The sequence below is a fragment of the Leptonychotes weddellii genome, chromosome 4 (genome assembly GCF_054177405.1).
Source record: "Leptonychotes weddellii isolate Sample4059 chromosome 4, ASM5417740v2, whole genome shotgun sequence".
Taxonomy (NCBI): domain Eukaryota; kingdom Metazoa; phylum Chordata; class Mammalia; order Carnivora; family Phocidae; genus Leptonychotes; species Leptonychotes weddellii.
This window is the reverse complement of record NC_138372.1, coordinates 69,195,270-69,215,639: the sequence shown is the minus strand read 5'-3', so window position 1 is coordinate 69,215,639 and position 20,370 is coordinate 69,195,270. Positions and strand designations below refer to the sequence as shown.

The 20,370-nt window shown below is 43.3% G+C and overlaps 1 protein-coding gene and 1 long non-coding RNA gene across 7 annotated transcripts in view; one reads left to right on the top strand and one right to left on the bottom strand.

The window, feature by feature from the left end:
- Positions 1–20,370, bottom strand: part of LRRC8D (leucine rich repeat containing 8 VRAC subunit D) — a 114,412-nt gene that overhangs the window by 27,169 nt on the left and 66,873 nt on the right. The window lies entirely within an intron of this gene.
- On the top strand, positions 4,305–5,473 carry LOC145721311 (uncharacterized). The gene is made up of 3 exons (XR_014144971.1): positions 4,305–4,511; positions 4,738–4,785; positions 5,267–5,473. It is a non-coding gene; the product is annotated as an uncharacterized LOC145721311 (long non-coding RNA).

Below are 20,370 nucleotides of genomic sequence, written 5' to 3'. Positions count from 1 at the left end.
TTAAACTCTTGACTTTACTAGTTAGTAGCTGTGTAACCAGCTAAGTTACTTGATCTCTTTGTGCTTCAGATTCGTCGTATATGAAATGGCGGTGGCGGGGGTCGGCGTAGAGGCGGGGGTCATAGTAACACCACCACCTATCTCATAGGGTTGTTAGGAGGATTAAAAGTACTATATACGTGTACTTAGAGCAGTTCTTGGCACACGATAAAGGCTGAGTTAGCTACTGTTGTGATTTGCAAAAGTATAATAATTGGTATTTTTGGACTATTCTACATTACGCCTAGAAGTTTCCAATTTAGTCTCAATCCACCATTTTCATTTTTCAGAAATTTATGGAAAGTTCCATTAATCAATAAAGAAATGTTGGTTAGCTGCTTCAGAAATACATTCCCCCCAATTCTGCTTACGTGAAACATACTAAGTATGATTTAAAAACCCACGTCCGGTGGCGGATATGAAACTAACACAGGCAATACAGGTTTACGGTGATAGAGATGTTTGCACTTCAGAAAACCATTCGCCTTTAAAGTGACTACATGGGAGTTTTGGATGACATTTTGGAATTAGAGAAAATGAAAGAGGAAGGATGCCTATATTCCCACAGTTTTTTTTTTTTTTTTCCTATTTAGTTTTATATTTAAAACATCACTTGTAGTACTTTAAAATTATAAACATCCAGGGCGCCTAGGTGGCTCAGTGGGTTAAGCGTCTGCCTTCGGCTCAGGTCATGATCCCAGGGTCCTGGGATCAAGCCCTGCATCAGGCTCCCTGCTCAGTGGGGAGTCTGCTTCTTCCTCTCCCTCTGCCTGCTACATCCCTTGCTTGTGTTCTCTCTCACTCATTCTCTCTCAAATAAATAAATAAAATCTTTAAAAAATAATTATAAACATTTAAAGTCATATTAAAAAATGCTAATTTAACCACCCACTGAAAAATATAAGCATTTAAATAACAAAGTTTTTTCATTTTTCTCACTGAATTCACACAAAATTTCAGGAAATTATTTGGGGCTGGTAACAGTATTTTATCATTATTATATGGTAGCCATCAGCTGAAATGGATTGTATCCGGATAAAATTAAACTTCTATAAATCAAACTGCCATGTTTTAATTGGCAGCATTAGCAACACTCACCAAACCAGAAGATTCTGCATTTAATATTTATATATTAAACATCATTATTTCATTGGCTCTCAACCAACATCAATACTTACTGACTGACTCTTGGGGCCTGTGATTTTCATCTTAGTCAATAATGCTGAGGCTCAGGCCTCAAAATTAATCATTAAAACTTGCTGCTACAAAAAGTGTTCACTAGAACCCCAAAAGAATAAAGAGAGAGGCATGGTATTTATCATACTCTTATGTTCTGTAAAGAATGGGTTACTTTTTCTCAATACAAAACATTGTATTTTGTAATGTTTTGTGACTCTACTTAATGCTTTATAATATATCCATAGGAAATGAAGCAAAATACTTCAAGCTATAATTTACTGATTCAAATATATGTTAGGCACATTTGGGGAAGGGTTTTATGAAGAGTAAGGTACAACTTCTTAAGGCAAACTGAGGAAAATTATTTCCCTAATTTTATAGGTGGAAAAAAAAAAAAGCTTAGAAATGTTAGGTAACATCCTCATAAAGTCACAGAGCTAAAAACTGATAGACCAGGGCGTGGCTCAGCTGGTTGAGCATGACTCTTGATTTCAGCTCAGGGCATGATCTCAGGGTCATGAGATGGAGCCTCGCACTGGGCTCAGAGCTCAGCATGGAGTCTGCTTGAGATTCTCTCTCTCCCTTCTTCTGCCTCTCCCCCGACTCACTTGCTCTCAGTCTCAAATAAACAAACAAACAAATAAAATCTTAACCTCCCCGCCAAAAATCCACAAAAACCCCAAAACCAAATTGATAGACCAGGAAGCAAAACTAAACTTAAACACACAAACACACACACTTTTTCGTAGGTTGTCCAGGTAATCATTTTAGAAACATATAAGGAAGGCATTCAAATGTTTCTTACTGAGGGTACTAGATGAATCTACTTAATTCTACTAATCAATGACATAAAATCAACTTAACAGTGCTTTGTGGACATATGGTCAAAAAGTTAGGAATAATTTAGGTCCCCTGTAAGATTAAAAGGCCACTTTCTCAACTAACCAATCCTTATAATCAGAATTAACTAAAAACTAAAAACAAAAAGTACAGTGATATTTTAATAATTTTATAGAAAAGGTTTAAGATAGTGTTGAACAGGGGCGCCTGGGTGACTCAGTCAGTTAGGCATCTCCTTCGGCTCCGGTCATGATCCCAAGGTCCTGGGATTAAGCCCTGAGTTGGGCTCCCTGCTCAGTGGGGAATCTGCTTCTTCCTCTCCCTCTGCCCCTCCCCCCTGCTTGTGCTCTCTCTTGCAAATAAATAAATAAAAATCTTTAAGAAAAAAGATAGCATTCAACATTCAAATAATTCAGTGCCATTTATTAAGTTTCACTTAGAAGATTCTTTCATCCTTTCTTTTATCTGCCTAATTATACTGCGTGACGTTCTAGTATATTTGGTGCAATGATTTAGAACTCCTAGATTACCTGAGGGCCACAAACTATTCCAATTAGCAAGTTTCCAGACTGCCCTGCCTTTTACTGTTTTGTAATAAAAAAATAATGCAACTAGTTTATGTACCAGGACAGCTATTACTGTAGGCTCATACAAAAGAGAATTTAACAGTTAATCCTTCTAAGACAGCTTTATGATAAAGGTGACTCTAAAAATATCAGGTTGTTCTAGGAGAAACTATATTGAGTGTTGATCCCATTTTCCCAAAACAGTGAATTCTTTGGGTACCCCAAGTTCTATTTCTAGAAGCGATAGGAAAGTTCTGGTAGGACTCTAGTTCTGGCACTGACTAGCTACTGGATCCTACCAATCTCTAGGTCTTAGGTTCTCCATCTGTAAAACAGTAAGACTGTATTAGATTGTCCCTTCCTGACATAAAAATTTAAGATTCAGTTCACACTTAAAATCCAAACTCAAATATATCCTTCCACAGAAGCCATCTGCCTCCCATTCTCACCCCGAGGCATAGTCAGCTGCTCAGGGTAGCTGAGTCCCCACACTACTTTATTCACTGTTCATTAGGGTAATCATTAGTATATAATTATTTGTTTGGCCAAGAGAGTGTAAGTTATTCCAGAGAAGAAACTATGTCTTATTGATCTTTGTATATCTGTCATATAACAGGTTCTAATTGCTTGGTATACTAAAGAGCCTTACCATTTTTCCCTCCTCCATTCCTCTTCTATATGATGGGCATGAATCTATGTCATGCTCATTTTTTAAAAAAAGATTTTATTTATTTATTTAGGAGAGAGAGAGTGTGAGAGAGAGAAAGAGAGAGAGCAGGAGCGGGGGGGGGGATTAGAGGGAGAAGCAGACTCCCCGCTGAGCAGGGAGCCCGACGTGGGACTCGATCCCAGGACCCTGGGATCATGACCTGAGCCGAAGGCAGACGCTTAACTGACTGAGCCACCCAGGCGCCCTGTTGTGCTCATTTTTAATGATTCAATTGTTCAGAAGAAAAAATGATCTCAAAAGAGTAGCGACTGATTCAGGGCTGGAAAAGACTTAGACACCTGAAGATAAGCAGAAGAAAAAAAAGTTTAGGAAAGATTAATAAACATTTTTAATGGGGTGCTGTAAGTTAAAAGCGTGAGGTTACCGCAGGCGAGGGCACAGAAAAAAAAAAAAGGAAGCAAAAATACATGTTTTTTGGCCTGGAAGGGTTTAGCTTTCAAGTTCCCAAACAAAATTTCATGTAGTACTTGTCGGTGGTCTGGTATTTATTTTTCTTGTTCATGCACATCCCTGGTGGTTAGCAACAAAAGGGAGTGAAGGTTGCTGGTACTGGTGCATAAAGGCTCGGGAGAAGACAGGAAGCCAGCACCTGAAGGATGGCCAAGAAGCCCTTCGGGACCCTTTGCTGGCAGCTCACAATAGCCTCTCTTCAGGAACAAATGCTGACAGGTTTGCATGGAGGAGACTGAGTGACCCAGTCTTTCGCGTGTTCTTCTAAAGTAACACCCAAATCAAGATGAGCTGGGGTACGTATTACGAACCCAGATTCCTGGGCTCTACCAAGATCTATCCCTTTCTACATGAGCACCCCCTCCCCCGCCCCCATCTGTGAAAGAGCCTCTGAGAGGCTGAAATACAATGAGAAGTAAAGCAAACTCAATGCAGCTTGGGACTCTTACCAACAAACTGAGCTGAGATGACTCAGCAGGTTAGAGCGTGACCCTTTACTTCTGGACTCATTATTCTGGTTCTCATCCAGTGGCTACTACAAATGCGCAGGCACGGATTGGTCTTACTCCAGAGCCCACCTGAGAGCAACACGGAACGGCTAACACGGCTCTCGGCACGACACGTGGGCAGCTCTTCCTGAAGAAAGCCAGCCCCGGGTCCTGGTGGACAACCAGCTCCCAGAAGTCTGGCTGAGAACTAACAAAAAGGTCATGGTCCACCTTAAATTCTGCAAAATTCTATACTTTAGAATGGCACAGAAGTTGGGGAAAGTAGAAAAGACAAGTTGGGTGGCAGGCGGGATTGTGGGGTTCTGTCAGTGATGCACAACAAATCAATGCCCAAAGCTATGAAATTAATCATGGTAATAATAATAATTAATAATAATAAAAATAGTAAAACTCCTTCCAATGATTATTTTTTTCTATTCTTCAGCAGCTGCAATGCACTTGCTTCTATTCGAGCTGAGCGCTGCGACACAAGGTACTTTGTCTCCTGCTTGTTCACCTCTGGGCTAAGTTATATACACCACCAGATGTATGTAAGGCAATACGGTTTGGAGGAATCAGTCCTCTCACTATTGTTTTTGTCAAATGAGAATTATTTTTTTAAAGCCTGAAAGTGGTGCTTGAAAGAAGCTTCAGGTGTAGGAAGGGATCAGAAGTAAAAAGGGATGGGGGCCACAAAAATGTGCCCTGACTCCACATTTAAAGCTCTAGCTGAAGGGTGAAGAAGCGCAAAGAAGGGCAATCTCAGGTTCAATCACACTGACAGATGCCTTATCTCCCTTCCTCACCAAGTGTCCCTGGGGAGCAGGGACAGGTCTAATCTACCCTTGGAGACACCAAGGCAGGTGTCCCAAGAGGACTTTTATTTACTCTTCTCAAAATTCCCCACAATAACAAATCAGGCCTCTCCACCTTCTCCTTCCCCCCTCCTCCCTTTGGGATCTGCCTGCCTGCAGAGACGATGCATTCTGGACTCCTCTCCTGCTGGCTTCCGCTGTCCTTCTCTGCCCGGGAAAGAGTCGGTGGTCTGTCTAACTCAAGGATGAAATTTCAAAAGGCCCACTTGGCTGCAGACCCAAAGCTACGTTCTCCAAAAAGTATTTTCATTAATAAAGCTGGCATCTTGCTGTCCATCAGCCTGACTCCTTTATCTTTCTCAGTGGGTTTTTAATTTGGGCAATGGAGGAGGGGTTATTTCTGGGTCCCCTCAAACCTCAAGAGTGGGTAGGTCACCTTGCTTTGTCTATGGTATAGTTTTTAGCAACTATTTATTGAAGATGTATGTACAAAATCGCGGTGAGAAGGAAGTGAAAATAATCTATCTGGTCTTATTTGTTCGTGGGTGGTTCTATGGCCATATCCCATCCCACCAGTTTCTTGGGAAGGTAGTCCAAAACATGGTATCCAAATTTGTGTGAAATCTTGGAGGGAAACCATTCACCTAAAATATATTCAAAAGAGAAACAGCTCAATCAAACATATTATTGATGACTTAGCACATGGGAATAGGTTTCTGACCTATGAGGAGCAGTTGAACCACCTGGAAACTTTCTTCCAAGTATTTTACAAGCCAAATGACAAAGGTGAAAACTTAACCCTTAGTATGATTTCTAGAACCATGACAAGCAAAGATACCAGACAGCTAACAAAGTGATTTTATTTTACATTTTTTAAAAAGATTTTATTTATTTGTCAGAGAGAGAGAGAGACTGAGAGCACAAGCAGGGGAAGTGGCAGGCAGAGGGAGAAGCAGACTCCCTGCTGAGCAAGGAGCCCGATGTGGGACTCGATCCCAGGACCCTGAGATCGTGACCTGAGCCGAAGGCAGGCGCTTAACCGACTGAGCCACCCAGGTGTCCCAACAAAGTGATTTTTAACATGTGTCATGACTGCAATGCATCTCTACAACCACCCTGTGAACTAAGTATTATTCTCAACCTCAAGTTGGGGGAGAAAACTATGTTCACAAGTGGCTCACCTCGATGCCCACGATTACTCAGCTAATTAATGTTGGCAGCACTGAGACCCAAACCCAGGTCTTCTGATGGTAAAACCTAAATGCTTTTTACAACGTCATGATGCTGGAACCAGGACGCTAGGGTGTCTACACCCTCCTGTGCAGTTTTCCGGAGACCTGGGCAGCAAAAACCAAAAGTAACCTGGAGCAGACAGAAGAACAAGCTAGCTCACTGAGGTTAGATTTCCCTGACCTTCTGTATTCCTTCTTAGTCCTTTTAAGGAAGAAAAGTAAGTGAACTCATTTCATTTTATTTCCTTCCTTCCTTCCCTTCTCTAGGCCTGACCCATAGAGACACAGCCCAGGAACCAGACCAGTGGGAAGCTGATATCTCTAAAAACAGTTTCACATCTGTTAAATTATAGGATGCTCCATTAATTCCAAAGAGAAGCCGAGGGTCCAACTTTCTCAAATTCCCCAGTGGTCAGATGGTCATTACCATCTGTGATGAAAACCGCAGCTGAGCCTGGGGACTCTTGAAAGAGCCAAGCTAAGGGTGAAATGCTCTTGGCTTTGAAGGAAGCATGGGGGGAGGAGGATAAGAGAGCTCCTCCAGAGTGCGCCAAAAGACATCTCTCTCTGTTTACATCCTGTCCCCTCACTTGAATTCTCGAGACCCCACCTTCTTTGGTTTGTCCTTAGAAAAACAGCAACAGGCTTGAGTCCTGAGAAGGGGGAAGTTGGGTGGTCTCAGGCTAAACTGGGAATTCCAGGATGATAATTACTCTTAGGGACAAAAACAATGAGTAACTGGAGCCTCCCAAGCCACTAAATAAATAAATGACTAGTGGATGTCAGATACCAGAGTTATTAAGATGATCTTAAAAGTATACTTATGTTTGGAAGAAATCAATTCAGAGGCAACTATAAAATTTCTGGGCTCAGTCCGAGGCATCAAATTAGTCTTCAGGGGCGCCTGGGTGGCTCAGTCGGTTGAGCGTCTGCCTTTGGCTCAGGTCATGATTTCAGGGTCCTGGGATCGAGCGTCAGGCTCCCTGCTCAGCAGGGAGCCTGCTTCTCCCTCTCCCTCTGCCCCTCACCTCTGCTCGTTCTCTCTCAAATAAATACATAAACTTTTAAAAAAAAATTAGTCCTCAGAACTCCATTTAAGGGAAGTAGCAGATTGAAATGTTCATAAAGTAAGAAACTCCTTTTTAGGAGTCATGGTTATCACCACTATTACGAATGTCAGCAAACACCCCCAAAAGTCAGTGGTGGTAAAGAAGCAGAGGAAACAATATTTAGCTTTTGGAAGGAAACCCTCTTTTTTAAAACAAATCAATAAACAACACCAGAATGCTGAAAAGACACATTTCAATGTGTGTAATTGTGCTTGCATGGAGAGTGAGAGGTAAGATACCTAATACCAGCCTTTCTGGCTAATCCTGCCATTTCCCTCAGTGGTGAGAACAATGTCACCTGAGTGGAAATTACACTTGGCAATGTGAGACTGTGTACGTCATTGAAAAGGCATCCCTATCAGACTTTTGTTTTGATCAGATATAGGGTAAAAAAAACAAAAACAAAACAAAACAAAACCACGAAGAGGAGAATGAAAAAAACATGGCATTACAGAGAAAAGATACTATCTAATATATTTAAGAGGAAGCTCTTTCTTGTCAACAGTTCAAACCAGCTTCAACTTGACGGAAAGAAACTCAGTATCAGTTCTTCTTCTCCTCAAACACAAAGCACTACCACTTTCCCCATGCTGTTCCCAGCCCACCAGACCTCCCCAGCTCCTCCTCCTTTGAATACATAGCACAGTGTCATGGTTAAGAGCAGGGCTCAGAAAAATCCCACCGCGAGAGTAAAAATTCTGGCTCTGCCATTTATTAGCTGTGTGACCTTCAGGTTGGTTACTTAACATCTCTGTCCCTCCCTTTCCCTCATCAGTGAGATGGAAAAAACAGCACTCATCCGAGGCTGTGGTGAGGGGTTAATGAATCCGGACCGGAACACCGTAGCACGGTGCCTGGCACACTGTAAGCACTCTATACATCTAACTTTGATAGTGACAGTAGTGACGGCAACAATGACAATAAGGACATGTGCTTAACCAGACTGTGGAGAAAACAAGGACCTGGGGGACCCCACAGGTCCCCCAGGCAGCCACATGGAGAGTCCACTAGAAAAAAAGCCCTCTTATTCTGTGGTCCCAGGGGACTCAACTTGACTCTTCTTCTCAGTGGTTCCAGTGGCTTATCAGAAGGAGCAGGCTCAAAGGAACAAAGCCAGGGCAGGAGAGATATGGAAGAACAGAGACAGAGTGCTTGAGTCTGGAAGAAACTAGTTTGGGGCAGCTCTGAGAAGACGTAGCAGCCAACAGTTGACATCATGGGATTTAGAACTTAGAAAGAAAGTAACAGGCCAGATAGGCACATTTTGTTAATATGGCAAAACTCTCCACCACCTTTCCTTCAAGGTCCCTTCGGCGGGGAGCATCTTCCAGAAACTGCTCTGTCTCTAAGTTCCTATAGCACTCCTTCACATTTTTATGGCTACTTTTTCCATGTAATTGTTCTGGAGCATAACTCATGTCTCAATTTGACTGTAATTTCTGGAAGGAGGTATGTGTGTGGCTTATAGTCTTGCATCTCTCTTCCTGGCCTATGTCTGTCCCAAGGCCGAACTCCCACCGTGGACATTTTCACCTGGGAAGTACACAGTGCAGTGGAAGGCTCTGAGTGAGCAGGTGCTACAGAAATACCTGTTACAATACTAAAATAAGCGCACACGTGGCTAGTCCAGAGAAAAGGGCAAGGAGCAAAGCAGCGTGCTTTTGCCTTTACCTCTCTGAGGCTTTCGTGCAAAGGCTGAGTCCCGGAAGTTTAGCGGTAGATTAAGCCTTCAGTGATCCTAAATACTGAAAAGATTAGAGTTCCCCGAAGTAGAATTTAAATTAAAGTGATAAACCACAAAATACTAAGGAAGTCCAGCAAAAGTCTGCTTTTCCTCCATGATGGTCACTTTGATATATATATATTTTTAAAGCAGTGAATATCAAATTCTTTTGAAAACATTTCCTAGTGGTGTCTTTGCTTTGCAGGTGCCCTAAACGCATGTTTCACCTGCCTACCTGGTAATCTAGCCCCACCTGGGCACCAAAGGATTCCCTCCAGACACTGAGAGGCAGGCCTGAAAGAAGGGAGTCGGGCAAGGGCAGGTGGGTAGAGAAGGAAGAGTGAAGAAGACAGTGGGAACCGAAGAGATGGCAGCTGAAAATGGGGCAACGACGCAGCTCGAGGGAGGTTTGCCACTTCGATTCCTGCCAGCTTCGATCTAGAGGGAACTGCAGCGAACCTTCTCCTTTTGTGGGACAGAAGTTACAACCCACTGGTGACAACCTACTCAAGGCCAAAGCTGCCAGTGTGGGGGCAGAGCAGGAACTGGAATGCGGGTCTCCCGCTGCCTCCCGGGAGCCCTTCCCACTTAGTAGAGCCCCTCCTCTGGACGCTCACAGGCGCCGGGGATCGGGGCTCAGACAGGCAGCTCAGAACTCAAGCCGCCATGAAAAAGTGCTGCGGTCTCCCCGCCCCCCCCACCGCCTCAACGCCACGTGTTGTTGACAGTCAACGGAAGAGGCGAGAGAGAGTAGGCCCCCGGTTATCACATTCTTCTGATGAAGCCATTTGCCCTTCTGACAGGATTCCCTGGACTAGAAATGCATGGGCACAATCTGTTCCCCATCCAGGAGGAAGTCTGGCTGGATGGGGCCCAGGCTTGACAACGGAGGGCATGAGAGCACACAGCACAAGAACTGGGCACCATTTACATTCCTGGTGCCCCTACTGCCTCCATTGGCCATCGCCGAAGAAATGAAATCACTGCTGGATGCACGGCTTTGTGGGTTTCGCGATTCCCGAGGGAGTACAACTGTGAAGGACGCAGGGTGAGGATAGGACATGTAAACCAGATGAGGGGGCTGCTTTAAGAACAGTCTTGAAAGGGATAGTGTTGTGGTTTTGCTGGCTATAAAATTGGGGCAGACACAGAAAATTACTGTGAGGCTCAACAGATGCTCTTGCTAAGTGCTCTGCATGGCTTGTAGACCATCCCTCAGTTTAATCACAATTCAGACCTCCTGAGCTATAAAAGCTTTCTTTGTGAAAACCAGCCTGCTTCCTCTGAGAGAGACTTTCTGTAAGTACCACTATGCTGCAATGCCCACCTCAAGTGTTAAACATATACGTGGTACCTGACCTGGACAAAGCGTTCTTTTTAATCTTGGGGTTTTGCTGATGTGCATAAATCATTCAGCCTCGTTCCTGTTCCATATCCCAGACACCTACACAAAATCAGGCAAATGAGGAGGAAAACAAATGACTACATCTCTTGCCTTCTTTCTTCCTTTGAACCCTCTCAAAGCACTCTATGTAATAAAAAGGTCATTTCTCCCTAGGGAAAGCAAACGAGAACTGAATAAAACACTTAATGAGCATTAGCATCACGACATCCCCCTCCTCGGTCCCCATCTACACACCTCTGCCACTCTGTTCCCTCTGCCGGGAATATCGAGCTTTCTCGGACTCACCTTGACTTCCCCTTTGTCGCCCATCAGCACCTGTGGCGACATCTCGAAATCCCGAAATCTCTATGCCAGTAACCTATTCCTTCTAATCCTTCTTTGAGGCTCTCAGAGCATCCTGTGCATTTTGGAGCCTGCGCACCCTTTTACAATTACCTGGCTTTGAATCTATCTTCTTGACGGAGCTGTAAGATTCTCCAGGGCAGGGATCGTTACTTATTCATGCTTGTTTCCCCAAGGACGAGTAACAGCACCTGGTACACAGCAAGAGTGCAATACATGACGCCATTGTGAGGCATTGTCACACAGTCTTTAACTGGATTCTTAAAGTGACACTTAGGCAGGAATTGCTAGTCTCATTTTACAAAGAAGCTGAGGTGCAGAAGCGTTTTTATAGGCTCCCCAAGGCCACCAGTTCTGGTACCTTCTGGCTCCTGGCTAGATTTGCGCTGGACCACACTATAATCAGTTAACGATACAAGCTCTATATAGAAGATAAAAGAGAAAGCACTGATCCTCTGATGTAGGCATACATGTAGTGACCTGTACACTTGAAGAAGAGATACAGAACGTTCAAATATGGATAAAATCATTGTTCTGAAATCAGGAACACTGATCAGATCCGGAGATGGAACTCACACTTACTCTTTTCTTGAGGACCTTTCTATCCTCCAGCTCTGCAGAAATGTCTGGTGGATGTGAATTAGAGACAGACGAAAGTGCATCTGATTAAAAGGTCATGAGACAAACCGTCGCTGGTTAAACTGCCAAGGGGGCCTCCGACATCTTGAAAGAGCTGGACGTAGGTCGGCAGCAGCAGATAGAAGGCGGCTGGATGTGGCTGAGTCACCATTAGGGCTCAGAGGAGCAACTATAGGTAGAACTGTGGCTGCTGGTGGGACGGGGCTGGTTTGGGTCTTTGACCCTTCATAAATAACCCTTTTAAGGGCACCTGAAACCCTCCTCGGCTGAGGAAAGCAGTTTCAGCACAACTGTACCCTAGAAAAATGTGAGGGAGCCTCTAAAGTGTGCTCAAGGCCGGGCCCCAAGCACAGAAGTGCTGACTTGTCAGGCTGGCCCCAGCGGGTGGGCCTCATATCTGCCTCAGAAGTGTTGAAAAACTCCTCTGCAGGAGCGCCTGGGTGGCTCAGTCGGTTAAGCATCTGACTCTCGGTTTTGGCTCAGGTCCTGATCTCAGGGTCGTGAGATGTGATCTCAGGGTTGTGAGATCGAGCCCTGTGCTGGGCTCTGCGCTTGGTGCAGAGTCGGCCTAAAACTCTCTCTTCCTCTCCTTCTGCCCCTCCCTGCCACACTCTCTCTTTCTTAAAAACAAATACATCTTAAAAAAATAAAACAAAACAAAAAACTCCTCTGCAATTCTAGTGCACAAAGTGAAGATGACAAGCTCAACTAAAACGTCTTCTGGGCCCTTCCTTTTTCATGCATCCATCAAAGTTTAAAACACTGAAGTGAACAGCTAGCTGTTCAGCACTCTGGGGATACTGAAACCACTTGTGCATTACTTAAAATCAACAGAACATTCCTCTACTATAGCCCTGACTGAAAAATTTTCCAGCCTATTCTACTCAAACATTTTCAATGACAGGAAACTTTCTACCTTAAAAGGCACTTTGGAATTATATGCTTAGAACAGGTGAATGTATGGGACGCCTGGCTGGCTCAGTCTGTTAAGCGGCTGCCTTTGGCCCAGGTCATGATCCCGGGGTCCTGGGATCGAGTCCCGCATCGGGCTCCTCGCTCAGCGGGGAGCCTTGCTCCTCCCTCTCTGTCCCTCTGCTTGTGCTCTCTCTGTCAAATAAAATCTTAAAAAAAAAAAAAAAAAGAACAGGTGAATGTTACAGTACGTAAAGTACAGATCTTCCTCAATTTAGGATGGGGTTGTAGCCCAATAAGCCCATTGTGAGTTGAAAATATTGTAAGTCGAAAATGCATTTAACAGTGGCGCCTGGGTGGCTCAGTTGCTTAAGTGTCTGATTCTTGATTTCAGCTCAGGTCATGATGTCAGGGTCATGAGACTGAGCCCCACATCGGGCTCAGTGCTGGGTGTGGTGCCTGCTTGGGATTCTCTCTCTCCCTCTGCCCCTCCCCACCTCTAAAAAATAAATAAATGAATGAAATGTTTTAAAAAATGCATTTAATACACCTAACCTAGTAAACACCACAGCTTAGCCCAGTCTACCTTAATCGTGCTCACATTAGCCTATGTCTGGGCAAAATCAACGAACACTGAGACTATCTTATTATAATAAAGTGCTGAAGATCTCATGTAATTTATTCAATACTGTACTGAAAGTGCACGGCTGTATGGGTACAGCATGGCTGTCAGTATGCTGTGTACCCCCGTGATCCTGTGGCTGCCTGGGAGCTCAGCCCACTGCCCAGCGTCATAAGAGAGTATTGTACCAAGTATTGCTAGCCTGGGAAAGATCTAAATTCACAATCTGAAGCACGTTTTCTACTGAACATGTATCACTTTTGCACCACTGTAAAGTCAAAAAAATCGTGAAGTTGAACCATAATAAGTCGGGGGTCGTCTGTGTATCTCAGTGAAACTGTTGTGTGTGTGTTAAGTGGCCCACAGCAAATGATCTCTAAACTTCAACTGCCTGGGGCCTGGGTGGCTCAGATGGTTAAGCCTCTGCCTTCGGCTCAGGTCGTGATCCCAGGGTCCTGGGATTGAGTCCCGCATCGGGCTCCTTGCTCGGCGGGGAGCCTGCTTCTCCCTCTGCCTGCCGCCCCCCTTGCTTGTGCGCATGCTCTCTCTGACAAATAAATAAATAAAATCTTTAAAAAAATAAAATAAAATAAACTTCAATTTCCTGATCCAAAGCGAGTGAGAGTATTTCCTTTGTAGGATTTATGAGGATTGGAAAGCACCTAATATCTGGAACACTGTAAGATGCTCAATGACTAATGCTTCCCTTTCTCTCCCTGTAAAAGTGGAGTGGAAGTCTTCACCCAAAGCCCTTTTTGGGCTAAACTTCAATGATGTTTAGAATCCACGGATACTTATGACTCCTCATCAGGCTGTAGTTTTTCCATTCCTCACCATCTCAGTTCTCCTGCTCTGAAATCCTTAGATTTGGTTTTGATTTTCATTTTTTTAAGCAAGCTCTACGCCCGAGGTGGGGTTTGAACTCATGACCCTGAGATCAAGAGCTGCAGGCTCTACTGACTGAGCCAGCCAGGCGCCCCTGAAATCCTAAGAGCTGACAAACGTCTGTGGTGGCATCACTTCCAGAGCATCAGTGGATTCTGGTACCCAGGCATCAGCTGCTTACTCGTGTTAAATATTCTACAAGTTTTAGGAGCCCAAGAATCCCCCCCCCAACACACACATACCCGGTATCAGTTGCCTATGGGCACGACACCATATATGCAGGCTCCGCAACATTTTGGAGAGATAACGAGTCATCTTTATTTAGTTCCTCAGGAGTAAGTACAGGGATGGGGTGGGAATTCCTTCTGTTAACTGCTGCACCAGGTGAGGTGGCCTCCGGTTATACCCCATGTTGTTCCCTCACTGTAAGCCTCCAGGACCAGACACACATCATGCTGCACCTTACCCCATGTCCCCATCTCTGACACTGTCACATCTGCCCAGTCCCTTCTGATCTATGATTCTGGTGTGGCAGCATAACACTGCGGAAATAAAAAAGATGTGGTGAAGACAGGTTCAAATCATGGCACTCTCTCTTACGGCAAGCCATGTGACTTTGGGCAAGCCGTGTTAACTCTGAATATCAGCACCCTCCTCTGAAAATGGAAACAAAGCACCTTTCTACCGGGGTTACTATGAAAATTAAAGGATATGTTACAACAGAACATACAGCCCAATGCCTAGTAGTTATTATCATCAGCGCTGTGCTATGGCAATTTCTCATTGTTACACTGGACTCTGTCCTGAATGCTAATCTATTTGGCTAGGGCCCTGACCTCTCTGCTTAGTTCTTGCTATCTCTGTCCTCCAGGGGAGGTAAAACCTGGTCCCTACACAGAAGCTTTCCCCACCCTCTACCTTTCTTCACAGCCCCTCTCCCCACAAAGCCCCAGAGTGTGGACTTGTGGATTTTTCAGCTCCTATCAGCACCTGCTGGTGTATAAATTGAGCTGGGAATCAGGAGACCTGGACCCTAGGTCCTTCTCAGCCACTAGCTATGTGACCTTGGGCCAGCAACACAGATTTCTTGGATCTCTGTTTCCCCTACTGTAAGATGATGACATTAGACAACGTGATCTCCAAAGCCTCTTCCTGATCCCCCCCCACTCCTCCCTCTGGGCCTCTCCCCAGCTATCCTTTATCACTCCCAATTCACCCCTTTGCCTTCCCACCTACCAAAGGGGAGTCCTTGAGTAATGACCCTCTCCCCACACTCCGACTTCTGCCCAAGCCCTGGAAACATACTATTAGTGGCAAAGAATTGATAACAAGCCATTTAAGGCACAGATTTCTGGAGGCTAGTCAGGAAACTAAAACTCATGTTATCACATTATGTTTATTAGAGAACGTATTCGTAAACTACACTGAGATTGCCTGTTAAAAGAAAATGTAATATATATACTATGTAAAATGTTTCATAAACATTTTCTGGAACACTTTTCTTTTCCTGGTATTTCCCATGGCAACACTGCCACCCCCCTTCCCCGCCGGGCTGGAGATGATACTCTGCACTGTCAAACTCAGAGACATTCTATCCTGGTCTCACAAATTACACACAGATGTAAACTGTTTTAAGAAACCATGATAAAGAGATCACTAAGATCACAGAAAAATTTAGAAGTGATTATTCCTTTCTTTTTAAAGAACTCTTTTAGGGGTGTTTGGGTGGCTCAGTCAGCCAGGCATCTGACTTTTTAAAAATTTTATTTTATGATTTTATTTATTTATCTGAAAGAGAGCATGAGCGTGCGGGGCAGGGGGGGTAAGCAGAGGGAGAAGCAGACTCCCCACTGAGCAGAAACCTGACACAGAGCTCAATCCCAGGACCCTGGGATCATTACCAGAGCCAAGTCAGATGCTTAACCGACTGAGCCATCCAGGTGCCCCAAATGTCTGACTCTTGGTTTCAGCTCAGGTCATGATCTCAGGGTCTTGAGATAGAGCCCCAAGACAGGCTCCGAGCTCAGGATTTGCTTAAGACACTCTCTCCCTCTGCTCCTCTTCCCGTGCACTATCTTTCTCTCGCAAATAAATAAATGAATGAATGAATGAATGAATAAATGTTTACCAAAAAAAATAAAAAATAAAAAAATAAAGAGCTCTTTTAGGACATCTAAAAATAATTTCACTTTTAAAAGTTCAAGGCCTCAACAACTTTTCAGAAGCTCAATCGCTCTATAAAATGGAATTGATCATATATGAATAGAAACTTGTAGATACAAAGATATTTTAAATAATTTTTAAAGTTACATAAGTCAAACCTGTTCACATATAAAATTAGAAACTAAAGAGACACCAGGAAAATGAACAGCTACATCTTTATATATATAAGTTTTTCAAACCAACATGTTACCTAGAAGATACATGTACTACATAGAAAAATTTCACTACACACATATTTATATACAGTTTCTTTTTTTTTTTTAAAGATTTTATTTATTTATTTATTAGAGAGCAAGCGAGAAACAGCATGAGAGGGGAGAGAGTCAGAGGGAGAAGCAGGCTCCCCGCTGAGCCGGGAGCTCGATGTGGGACTGGATCCCAGGACTCCGGGATCATGACCTGAGCCCAAGGCTGTCGCTCAACCAACTGAGCCACCCAGGCACCCTATATACAGTTTCTGAGCTTGCTAAGGGCTAACTCAAGTTGCCTTTGAGATTTAAGCAGATGGTTGGGATAAAATCACCTACCTGTGAATTTTTCTAAGCTGTTTGTTTGCTTACAACAATAGCTTGAAAAAATATTCCACGTCTGCCAAGTTTGTAAATACACAGAGATTTAAAAAAATTTTGTCAAATAAGAGAAACAAAGAAATTTAAATGCCATCTAACCAGATGTTTACAATGTATTCCATGAATATAGAAGGCTTATCTTTTTTGGGGAAAGTAATGTAAAAGTCCTCATATGCTCCTAGTATGCTGAGTTATCTATTTAGGAATATGTAATAATTTTGCTTCTCAAAAATTTTCACTGTGTTAGCATACATGTTGTTACTAATGTCTCAGCATACCTATCCATCCTCAGACGAGCAAGTACAGGAGTTAGTCAACACTGCTCCCTGTAACCACTGAAACACCAGCCTGTCTGCTGAGTGATGGGTGGGCGTGCTGGAGGACATATCTGGCTGCTGGGGATAACAATGAAAGAACATGAGCATGTTGCAGGGAATACAGCTTTTTCCTCTTTTAAATGCATGGTTCTTTCTGAACTTAATAGAACTTCCCATAACCTGTAAGCCAAGAGCTTCCTCATTATACGGGATAGCTTGTATCCTGAGGGAAGGAAGGAGACAACTCTTTAAATGGTTATCTATCTTGCCTTTAGGAAAATATACTTATGTCATTCACATCCAAATAAGGATAAGTATCAATTATTTTTCTACACCTCAGCTTACTTAATATTGTGCTGCTGCTGCCCCCGACCTTTGTTAGCATTATAAACAAAATAAGAATAAACAGGTGGTGAACAAGAGCCTGAGAGGTTCTCCCATGCCAACCGATGAGAAAGCCTTAAATGCTAGTGCACAGGGCTCTCTGTCCTGTTCCTCTCCAGGCCCACATTTAAATCAGTGTTCTACTCCAGAAAAAGTCATAACTGCACAAAGCTTAAGAAGAGAGCAAAAGAGAATTAGCAATAAAAACACCTCAACAGGCTGAAAGAGGGGCCAAAACAAAACAGGTTTTATTTAGTAGGAATCAAGTCAAATAATTTAATTCAAAAAATTTCAAGAGCACAGATCAGAGTAAAAGAACTGTCTTAACAGTTACCACATTTATGAGAAAAAGACTTTGATGTTCTCATAGATTGCGAGCTTAACAGGAGACAAAGATGAGACTGGCCACCAATCAAACATTACCAGACAGACAATGACTGGGACAGGGGAGGAGGTAGTCCCACTAATCTTTGCACTTGTCAGATCGTGCCTGCCATTCTGTGCTCAGTTTAGTTCTGGGCATCAAAGTCCAAATGTGACACAGCTATTAGATGAACCAGAGCTGTGAAGGGTCTAGAAAGATTAACTCGAAAGCATTTAGTGAGTACTACAATTTGTACAAGGTATTATAAAGTGTGCTAGTACCCAGGGGTGATAATGAATGAAAATGATAACAACGAAGACAATAACTAGCTTATCTTATCCCAAGCGTTGCTCAAAGCACTTTCTAGGTGTTAATTCATTTAACCAGACAACTGACTTGCTTCTTGGTGATCTTCCACATAGCTGAGGTTTCCCCATTTCTGCCCAAGTGAACAACCCCTATATTCAACACGTTGTATTTAATCACTTATTCTTCCATACTTTATACCATGTTTCCCCCCATTTTCTTTTGTTAAAAATAACATTTAAATAAGCACCAAACTGATACACACCCATCACCACCTGATTTTTTAAAAGTGACGTTTTGATTATAAAGTTAGTAACACTGAGCAAAGAAAAGTCGGAGAACAAAGACACAGAGAGAGAAGTAAAAGAAAAACAAATCAGATGATTTTCCGACCTTTGTTACCACTTGTGGAGTTCCCCTCCACTTTCTGCTGTGAATACACTTGTGGTTTTCATTTTACATTGAAGTTATCATACTGCATATGCATATTTGTATTTGACCTGGTTAACCTGACAAGCATTCTTCCCTTTTACTAAACAGGCTGTTACTGTCAATTTATGGGCTGTGAATATACCATATGTTTGGAGATAAAAACTAAGAAAAATGTTTCCTCATTTGCGCCACTTTAAATCGCTCATTACTAAGAGCTTTAAGGTTTCTGAAAAAATGTCCTTGTCCTTGGAAATGAATGCTAATAGAAAAAGAGAAGTAGTCTCTTAATTGCCTACATTTAATGAGCACTTACTGGACAAGGAGAAATTTCACTGAGTGAGCTAGACTACAAGAGTTACTAGATCCTTTTTCCACTACTTAAACCTCTAAGAAAAATCCTGGGTAAAAAAGAAAATCCTAAATGTAACTGCTATCTCTTAGGCAGTGACAAATCACAACCCCTCTTGAGGCTCTTGAGAAGAGAGCCTCCCAGTCCTAAGGCAGTCTCTCCTCCTCTTAAATGAACTGGCAAAAACAGAAACCTTAGGCTATTGAAGTTCCTACTACCTGCCACAGATGAGGTGCTATAGACCTTAGAAAATGGGAGAGAGAAATTCATCATGGATGAGGTATGACAGGGAACAGACTGTCTCCCACTCTGCTTTCCAATACCTCTTCTTATGGAGATAAAGGGACAGAAGGAAAAACGCAAGTCAGTCTGTATGTCCAAAAAAACACCTGGTTACACCTGAAGAAAAATAATGGAAAGGAGTCTGGGGAGTGAACTTAAACGGCTTTTTGACTATTCTGCTTCCACAGCTTGAGAGCTGAAGCCACAGTTCGCGGTGCTGAGGTTCCTGGCACTCTTCCCATGAAGGGCTCCGCACACAAGGTCTTCGCTAATGCCTGAGCGTGATCTGCTTACTCCATCTAAGTAAAAGGTTAAGGAATGGCAGTAAACCTAGCAATAGTAAAATAAGGATTCTCTGAGAGGCTTAGGAAAACGTTTCTTAGTGCTATAAACAGGAAACTTATTATTGCCTTCTTGCTCTTTCCAAATCCCCTAATTCAAAAACATCTTTCTCTGGGCAGTTGAATACTCTGGTACTGACCTTACTAGGATGTACTGATGACGCTATGAAGGTAATAGATCCCAACCCTGTCAGAAAATTAATTATCAAGGCAGAAATGAAATGGAGAGCAGAGGGCTATGTGTCAAGGTATTAAGCTCCTCATCATTTTTTATAAGAAAGATGTATTTCTGGGCCCTCATGTTTCTTTTATGACTGATGATGCATGCATATTTTGAAATATAAACAATACTGTGTGTGCATTTTAGGCCGAAGGAACAGCATAAGCAAAGGCACAGAGGCAGGACCGAGTTCATCATATGCCTAAGGTTAAGATGCCTGTGTGACTGGAGCACAAAACTGTACTGAGTCATACGAAATGAAGTCAAAGCGTTAAGGTTTAGCTAGATTTCAGAGGACACTGAAATCCAAGAGAGTTTGGTTTTATTTAGTACGGCAACAGAGAGACCGTGCAAACTCATAACAACATGGAACAGAGCTTTGGAAAGCAGAGTCACACCATGATACATGAGATACAAGGTAGCGGCGATGCAGGGGATGTTAGAGATGCTGGAGCCTGGCTGTTGGGTTGTTGTCAGCGTGCAGCTGTAGATGAGGTCAAATCTGGTATCAGTGGGACTGAGAAAGAAAGAGCAGGGGCACCTGGGTGGCTCCATCGGTTAAGCGTCTGCCTCCGGCTCAGGTCATGACCCCGGGGCCCTGGGATCG